At 31.9% G+C, this 9,762-nt stretch overlaps 1 long non-coding RNA gene across 1 annotated transcript; it reads left to right on the forward strand.

Moving 5' to 3' along the window:
• The first annotated feature begins 561 nt into the window (after nucleotides 1–561).
• On the forward strand, nucleotides 562–3,020 carry LOC130899855 (uncharacterized). The gene is made up of 2 exons (XR_009060111.1): nucleotides 562–1,137; nucleotides 1,235–3,020. It is a non-coding gene; the product is annotated as an uncharacterized LOC130899855 (long non-coding RNA).
• Nucleotides 3,021–9,762: the final 6,742 nt, after the last annotated feature.

A 9,762-nucleotide genomic window follows, 5' to 3' on the forward strand; every position in this document is an offset into this window, starting at 1 on the left:
AATTGATAATTTTGAAAAACAGCTCAAACCTAAAGAGTATACTCGATGAAGCATAGAAAAAATAAAAATTATCGAATTGTGTTCTAAAAATCCTGGAGCATCAAAATCGTTGATACCTCGAGCAAGCTCTAGACGTCCGCGCTTGGAGGAAGAGCAGTCTGAATTACTGAAAACTATTAGTGATTTAGCTATGTTTGGTGCATAGGCTGAGGAACAGAGTCGCAGTGAAATTGTTCCTAGTGTCCATAGTCTTTCAGAGCTGCTCACTGAAAAACTTATCGAGCTGGGATTTAATATTTCTCAAAGCGCCGCTTACATTCCACTGTTGCCTAGACGGGCAGATACGCGGTAGGCTAAGCGCCACGTAGTGACTGTACCGGTGAAGTTGTGTCGTCCTGAAGCAGACCATCTTAAGCGCACCAAGACCAATACTTTTCTGTAGCTTCCATAAGGTCACTAGAAACTGTAGCCTCAATACTTGGCCCTGATTCTATGTCTTTTTTATCCCAAGATGACAAAGCATGGGTCCCCATAGGATTGACAACAGCAAACAAACAGGCGCCTTTGCTAATGCACGATGAGTATAAAGTGTCGTTACCAGATCACGACTTTATAATTACTGCAAGACATAAATTGATCCCGAGTGTCTATGCTTTATGTGAAGTAAAACCGAATGAGATGGGGCGGCCAGAAGCCGTCTCATATAGTGGACCAACATATATAGCAATCCGAAGTGGTAAGCACTCGTCTTCGACTGCAACTAGTCAAGCTGAAGACTTGGACACTCTCTTAACTCTTCAGCCTTTTGGAAAATTAATGAAAAACGAAGACGATAGCCTGTCCTTATTATTTCGAACGATGGCGGTCCCGATGAGTACCCGCGATAACGGAAAGTAATTGCACATTCTATACAGCATTTCAAAAAAAATATGAAATATCTTGACTCCACGGTAAAACAATTAATGATGATTTAAAAAAGCAGAAGTTTTAACTGAAATATGGTACGCAATGTGCATTGATAGACACAAAGTTATTGCTAATTTCATCGACCCAAACGACGACATTTTTAATGTTCCAGATTTTCCAGCTGAAGAATGGTACACCGAGCATTTTAGAGAGAGTCAATATTTACTTCAGGTAAACAAAATTACCATTTTTCAAAAATATTTTTTTAACAAGCATCCATGCCGACAAATGCATCTTTATAAATAATCAAAAATAATTATTATTTTAGGTTGTAAAATGCGATGATCAGCAGTGCTGCAATCCGCGTCGGAGTACTTTACATGATCTTTTTTTATTACCTCCATATCCCATTGAAGTTAATGGACATCCGGCGTCAGACCTCAACATTCTCAACAATCATCAATTAATTAACCCAATCAGTTGGATACTCAACTTTAGAAATTATACTTTTTTGTTCAAGATCATCTAACGTTGACTTTAGTTTTTCATTAAAGGCTAATAGTACCTTCCTTTGTGTTTATATAACTGGTATTGCATCTTCTTTTAATCTAATTTCCACATAATCTGAAATCCATCCGAAGCCCTCAAAAATGTTTTTAAAATTTTTATTTACTCCATTTCTTGTTTTTGGCAGTATTATCAATTAACATCTTGGTTTGAACTATACTCACTCTAGATATCATGTTAAAATGTAAACAATCTCCTAACTCCAGTGAAGGCCCTGACTCTAAATTCAACATTTTTAAATTGACTTTTATAAAAACACTCAAGTGTTATGTGACCTAGAGGTTTTGATTTAAAATTTCAATAGGAAATTATTGTCATGGATGTTGAAATAATTTTAGATTTATCAACATTTAGATCATTAAAATATTTCAAAGGTACAACGCTAGATTCAGCTCCTGTTTCAAGCTTAAACATAATGTCAATTGTCAATATTGTTAACAGTAATAGGTTCATACCAGCTATTGTTTTTAATATTTGGCTTATGCTCATTAATAAAAATAGAATTCTCTATACCTGCATTGTCCCTACTTATAATATCTGAATTCTGAGTTTACATTGCCCAAAACCTGTACTTCTGATGTTAGTTTCTTAACCTCAGCTTCATCTTGTTCATTTGACCAATATTCTTCCTGCCTCCTGTTTTCTGGCTATTTGGAATTAGAATAATTACCTCGTTCTTACCACTTGTTTTGGTGCTGTTTGTCCTTGAAAAAACAAACCTTAGCAAAATGGCCTTTACCTTGACAAATTGCACAAGTTTGATTATAAGAGGGGCATTGTCTAGGTTGATGACTGAAAACACATCTTCCACATCAGCTTCTTGTGTATTTTCTGTACCACTTTTTAATAACTCAACATGTTTCATTGTAACTTCAATACTCCTACAATATTGAAGCATCTTGTCTAATGACATTGATGGTTCTCTTAATAAGTGTCTTTGAACCTATTTATCCAGAACACCCAGTGCTATTCTGTCTTTTATCATCCTCTTTGCATAGCTGCTTTTACACTGACCCTTTTCACATACAAACAGTTTGCTGCTCGAGTCTATATTTTGACCTTCTTTTTGCTGTATGCTGTTAAATTTAATTGTTTTCATACTTACATTTCTTTGGGTAATAAATGATCATCAAAACAAAATAACACATCATCTAGTTTTGAAGTTTTGGTTGTTTCAAATGTATTATAGATATACAAGAATATTCAACAGCTACTTTTATATTTTCCTCAGTAGTGCTTTTTCCTGAAGCTAACAAAAATATTTCAAATATTTGCTTCCATTTGGACCATCCATGTGGCTCCTGTACGTTAAACGCTTCCGGGGACTTGAAGTATTCCATTTTTTACTACACTTTTGATACATCCGTACGATTTTTTTATTTTTAACTTCTCGTTTTTTATTATATTTATTGAAGGGAAAATGGCTTCTGTCTAACTTTTATTTTTTATTCTTTTTAAGCTGTCGGCGATTTTCGACTACGTTTTTGACACCATGTTTCGTTGTTTATTGTTCAATTGCTTCTTTTATTAAAAATATATTTATTTACTAATAGTTTTATTTATTAGTACTTTCATTATCAGGTTTACTTAGTAACCTAGTAAACTTTACTAGCTACTATGTTTTTATCAATGTCCCCTCTTCTTCTTTTTTATCTTTTGACAGGATCAAAACTAAATAACTAAAAATGCATAAAACTTAAAAATATAGCCGATTTTAAATGTGTCAAGTACCTAAAGCAAGTTACCAAATCAAGTAGCTAAATTTAGTTACTTGTATGGTGAAAAGTGAAAACAACTTGAAATAGTACTTGCGCAAATACCTAATTTAGTAAACTGTTTAGTCAATTGAATAGAAACAATTTCTATTTACTTGAGTAAATAGTTTCTCCCACCACTGTTTTCCGGCAACTAAAACGCCGACTAAACGAGTGTAGACAGGTTGCTTCAGTCTAGTTTATTAGTACAGAGTGAGGGGATTATTTTTATTTGATTTGGTAGCGTGTTAAAATGTCTCGTTAGGGTGAAGCGACAACATTAAATTTTGTAGAAGAATATTGCGAAAGGCGATGCCTATGAGGCACAAGGGCTGCAATTTATAAAAATTAACAAGCCCGGGATTCGGCGTATAAAGAAATTGAGGAGATCATGGACATAAAAGGATTCGGAGTGCCTGAAATGAAAAACAAGATACGGGCGTTGAGGTCAACTTAGTCTCATGAAAAAAAGAAAATAAGGGATTTGATGAAGTCGGGAGCAGGATCGGAAGATATTTATATTCCCAATGTAAAATGTTTCAAGGAAATGGACGCATTTTTACGTAATGTAGAGGAAAATAAAAGACCTGGGTACAAGGATAATCTCCTTCTAAGTATATTGTAGCATATATATTAAAGTACAATCAAAAAATCATCCGCCGCTGCCATGAGACGACACCTTCACCCATAAGGTACTGGCAGATTCGGTTTCGTACTTCTCTTGCATGTCTTGAAGAATGATTACTTCCTAAAGTTCTTACAGACGGCAAATGTACATTAGTCTCATTTCTTCAAATACCTAATCTAATTTGGCCGCTTTGTATATCTTCTTCATCGACAGATCCATTTGAGCAGTGACGGATTAACCCTTAATCAAATTAAGCAATTGCCTAGGGCATCACGTCTGTGGGGGCACCAGAAGAAGCACAAAAATAAACCGTCCTTAGGGCATCATATCTCACTCTCATCTCACGTCACCAAAAACCTAACCAAAAAAAGTTTCTAAGACTAATTTGAAAATTCGCGCGTTTTAAGTTGTCATAGAGTCGGACTCTATGGTGGAGTCCGACCTAGGCCGTGTTCCGAGTCGAATCCTTGCTATGAGCGCTAAAACCGCTCATGCTGCTAACTTCATTTAAATGAATTACTACCGTATCACAGGTATGACACTCCATACAAAAAGCGCGATTTGACCTGTTATTGTAGTGGTAGACGTTCTGTACACGCGCGCATGTGTGGGTAAGGTTAGGGATGGTTACAATATTATCAGGCGTCAGGTAACATAATCAAAGAAAGAAATAAAACTAAACACACACCCTGGGATACACTAAACAGTACAAATAAAGTGATAATGACTCAATAAACCGCTAACGTACCTCTAAAGTCGCGGTTCTAGTACAAGTTTTCACAGAGACTGGAAATTTGTAAAAATGTCTGGCATACGGATAGGGGGACCCACAGGCATGGATTGCTTAGGGCATCAAGTAGTCTTAATCCGTCACTGCATTTGGGGTATAAATGTTATAAGAAGTTATTTGCAAATAGTTGTGTATTGCGCAACAGCGTTTCATAATTTTATCAACAGTTTCTGGTAAGCATGCTATAGGCTTCTCAAAAACACGAAATCTACTAACTATAATTCCGAAAGCATTCTCTACTATCCTTCTTGCCCGAGAAAGGTGATAATTAAAAATTTTCTGCTCTTCCGAAAGTGATACTTTTGAATATGGTTTCATCAAATACATTTTAGCGGAAATGCATCGTCACCAATAATGAAGCCAACAACATTTGGCAATAAACCATTCTCTAGGGTATAGGTGGGGAACCTGCGGCCTCCGTGCGGCTCTTTGCCACCTAGTACAAAATGGTAGAGTTCGTTTCAAACAACTATTGTACATCAACGCCATAACAGTTGCGCGAAAAATCCCGCCAAAGACAGTCATATTGTAACATGACGTCAGAATACTAGTCTGAAACGGATCCTAGCACGCATGAGCGAGGCTCTGGCCCACAGACCATCCGTTTCAGGCTTGGACACTCAATGTTGATTTTTTAAACAGTTTTCAGCGCCCCCAAGTTGCAATAAGAATGAACTAAACGAAAAAAAAAGCCGGCTTATCTGTGTGTGTGTGTTTTCTTTTTTCTTTTTTTATTTAGAAGGAATATTGGGAATTAAGAAATTGTAGAATTTTCAGGTAAGTGAAAAATTATTTATTCGGAGATTTCAGAATTCCAGTAATCAATTATGCTTTTCTCAGAGTATTGCCGAAATGTTGGTTTTATATCCAAATAAATAATTTTACACTTCACTACTGAAAAGTTCTTCAAGTAAAAAAGTTCAAAAAATTGAGATATGGAAATTTCTGTGGTGACTTCCTTCTACGTATCTATTTAACCGAGTAACGAAATACTCTCGAATGGATTTGCAAAATGGAAAGGCGCAAATTTATCTTGAAATCAAAAGTATTTACTCGGGACATAAATTAGCAAATTGCGTCACTTATTCTATTTATAATAACTCCAAAACGTGAATTTGGTTTAGATTTTTTGTACTAGCAGCGCTATCTATGCGCAGAAGCTCATACTGAGCTCATTTCAATATTACTATTTCTACCATTTCGTATGTCTCAGCTCTTGACTTTTTGTCACCTATTTACAAAACTGAAAGGAAGATGGCGTCCGTTATTTTCACACCAATTTATTTTTTTATTAAGACCAAAGTTGTGTGTCAGAGTGAAAAAACATATTTTTATTGAATAATGTGTCCATCATCACGGAAATATGAATGGAAACTTCTAAAAAATTGAATCCCATACTCTACGAACAGTGGTTGATGGTCGAATGCCCAATAGTGACATCTCTTATTGAATAGCTGGATTTCATAAATTTTGAGTATTAATTTCACTAGGAAACATTTTTTATTTAAGTGCCTACTTCTCTCTGTATCCGATAGAAAATTATATTAATATATAGGGTGCGCCAATTTTGTTAAAAAGTTGAGTATTAGGGGGTCGTTTTAATACGTATCAAAAACATTTTTTTATTATTTGTATTTGAGGTCCATATTTTGAAATTATCTTGAACGCTTTAAACATAATTTTTTGAAAATGAGATTAAAATTTTTTGACTCCTTTGAGAGGTGTATACAAATTTATATGAGAGGTAGGTAAATGAAAGAACCGTCTGTAAGTTATTGTAAGTTAAGGAAAAGAATTTACCTAAGCGACTTTCTTAATAAGATGCAATATCATCGTAGTCGATTAAATAGTAATTATTTGTTATTTTATATACAAAGTGAGCCCAAAATTGAAATTCTCATTATATTTCTTGTTTCGAATGTATCACACTGTAATTTATCTTCGTGTAAATTTTTTTTAGTATTCCCTATATGTTAAACTTATAAGAAAATTGCTAAAATTTATTGTAAACCGTAATTATTACCATTTCTTCAGAAAATGTGATCAATCCAGTATACTATACAGGAGCTCCCATCCAACTAAATAATATGTTTGATTTGTAAAGGAGTTGCAACATTCAGTATAGTTCGAGATAATTTCAAGATATGATTTTTAATGACATCAATTATTATTTGGTACACTGTGTGTAACTCTTTCAACATCTATATCAGGTTAAAAGACAAAAATAAATAACTAGTTTTATACACGAATTGGTAAAATCAATTTGATATCATGACATATCGTCTATTTGGTTTGATTGATCATTTTGGGGACATCCTGTAGATAAGTTTAGATTGTAACCGTGATTGATGTTTAAATAGCTACGAAAATGAATTTTTTTAAATCTCAAATACAGAACACTCACCTTATATATATAATCTACTTTGCAAAGCATTTACAAAAAATGTGTTTGTAAGAACGGAATTTTTTTTGGAAAACTACTAGAAAACATATATATGATTGATATTTTTCTAATATTATATTAGAAAATACAAATAGTTGAGAAAAACCTTGTATATCATAATTGGTAAAAAAATTTTGATAAAAATAATTTCAGAAATAAAATAATGTGGGCAATTATAATTTTCGGTTTTCGAAAATTATTTTTAAAAATTTATTTTACATAAAATTACAATAAGTTGAATGAATATAATTAATCTCTCAAGCGTATTAACTATAAACATTACTAAGTTGTTTGCAATAATTCATATTTATAATAAAATAAATGCTGATGAAGTGTTTACGATATTTAATACAATTGCGTTTTATAAAATGTCCTTCGAGAATTTTCTTCATGTAACTCCTCCATCCCTAAGAATGAAAAATGACGGAGGTATTTTTATTGTCCTGTTGTCTTCTCTCTTCTAATTCGATGGTTTCTTTCTTCTTTTCTTCAAATTTCTGTTTTCTTACAAATTTACTTTTATATTTACGAATTAACCAAAATGTTATGAAAATTACACAAATTATTATTATTATAGTAAACCAATCGATACATGGTTTGGCAAATTATAAATTTCATGAATTTGTTTTATATTTCTAGCAATTTTATTGATTTCGTATAATTTGTCAAAATCTATATTAGTTAAATTAGGAGATTTATAAATTTGATTATTTAAAAATTTGAAGTTTAATTTCGTTAATATTATCGATTTTCCTTTTTTGATTTATATATTAGTTGATAAGATTTCACTTTCTATTTGAATGCTAAAGTTCTTTGGAATTTTTATAATCGATGGATAACTTATTTTAAAATAACGGTCCGAAACACATTTAGAAATCACTGCAGATTCTGAATTTGGAATTGCTAAAAGTTCGTTATTTGTCACTTGTTCCAATAAAGTTTCTTGAAGATTTATTTCACTAACAACACAGTTTTCACCAGAGTGTACGTTTAACAGTTCAATAGTACAATTGTCTTTTAACTTAAATGTTTCTTTACAATAATATTTTTCTTCTAATGCTGGACATTCTTCTTTAATAAAATTGACTTCTTCTTGATTTCTGGCCAAGTAAGGTTGAGGAGGGATAAATATCGTATGATTTTGGATTATAAGGTATAAATGGAAAAATTCATAGGTTTTAGGTTTAAGGATTGGAACATGGGTAGCAAAAATTATTTTAGATTTGGAAAAGGTTACTTGTAAACCAAGAAAGAGATAATACGTTAAAATATTATTAAATTTTGGGATTTGTTTTTCATTATAAATAGTACTTAAATATTTCATCATTTCTAAAATTTCTTGACTTGATATAACAGAACTGTGAATCGTATTTAATTTAGAAAATGTTATTGCATTTTCAATATTATCAATTAATGTAATCAAACTTTGACAGTCCAGATTAATCTGTGAAATTGTACTGTGAAATGTTATAAAATAAGTCCAAGTTATTATTTTATTTTCAATCGAAATGTGAAATTTCTCTAAATTATCAGAAAGTTTTTGTTGATTATTCCATAGAGTCGTTATCGATTTATTATAATGATCAATTAATTTTTTGTGTAGCGATATTTGTAAATTTATTTCATGAATTATGTGTTTTTGATTTTGTTGTAAAACATTTATAGCATTATCGTATCTTTCTTCGTCGTCTGAATCTAGACTTCCAAAAAGCCATTTATCTATTTTTCCTACTGCATTTATTAATCCTCTTTTTAATCTTAAATGCGGATAAATATTTTTGACTACAATAATTCTTTATAATAATAACTAAAAACTTAATTCACTCTGTCGACCATGCTTTCGACACCACCTTCAGTCTGTCAACTCTGCTTCCCGCTCTCTTCTTCTTTTTTGTATATGAAACACATTTTTTAGGTTTGACCACAGAACTATATTGTTTATCAATATTAACAGGAAAACATTTTTCCTGGTGCCAAATACTTGTACGTTTGTCGGATAGTTTTGCCTTCTTTGTGACATTTACATTTATCGGTTGAATAGGAAAATTATTATAATTGTTATTATTATTATTATTATATCTTTCATTATTATAATTATTGTTGTTATTGATTATTGTTTTCATAGTTATTTCTGTTATAATTATTATCATAATATTGTCGGTAAAAAGAATTGTAATTACTATATTGGTTATTTTTATTATTTCTTATTTGGTTCATTTGAACTTTGTTATTTGTTGTCTTTCAGAAACTCACGTTACTCAAGATTTTACCTCAAATGAAATAGAGATTATAGGATATAACTCGGTAATTAGTTTTTCTACAAGTGCTCATACAGGAGGAACAATAATATACATAAAAAAAGGATATAGGTATAAAGAAATTCTTAATATAAGTGACAATAGAAATGTATGGATAACAGGAATTGAAATTGTCTTGGAAAAACAAAAATATTATCTATATTCTTTATATCACTCACCGAGCACAAGTGATGCAGAGTTCTTAAATAAACTTGATAACTTCATGGAAAACCTGAACCAGGATGCAATTATTATAATTTTGGGTGATTTCAATATAGATCTGGCAAGTAATCACTTTTATAGTATTAAACTTAATGATCTAATCGCAAAGCATGGTATCTACCAGCTGATTGATAAGTATACCCGAGTAACAAGGA

The sequence above is a fragment of the Diorhabda carinulata genome, chromosome 12, assembly GCF_026250575.1.
Source record: "Diorhabda carinulata isolate Delta chromosome 12, icDioCari1.1, whole genome shotgun sequence".
NCBI lineage: Eukaryota > Metazoa > Arthropoda > Insecta > Coleoptera > Chrysomelidae > Diorhabda > Diorhabda carinulata.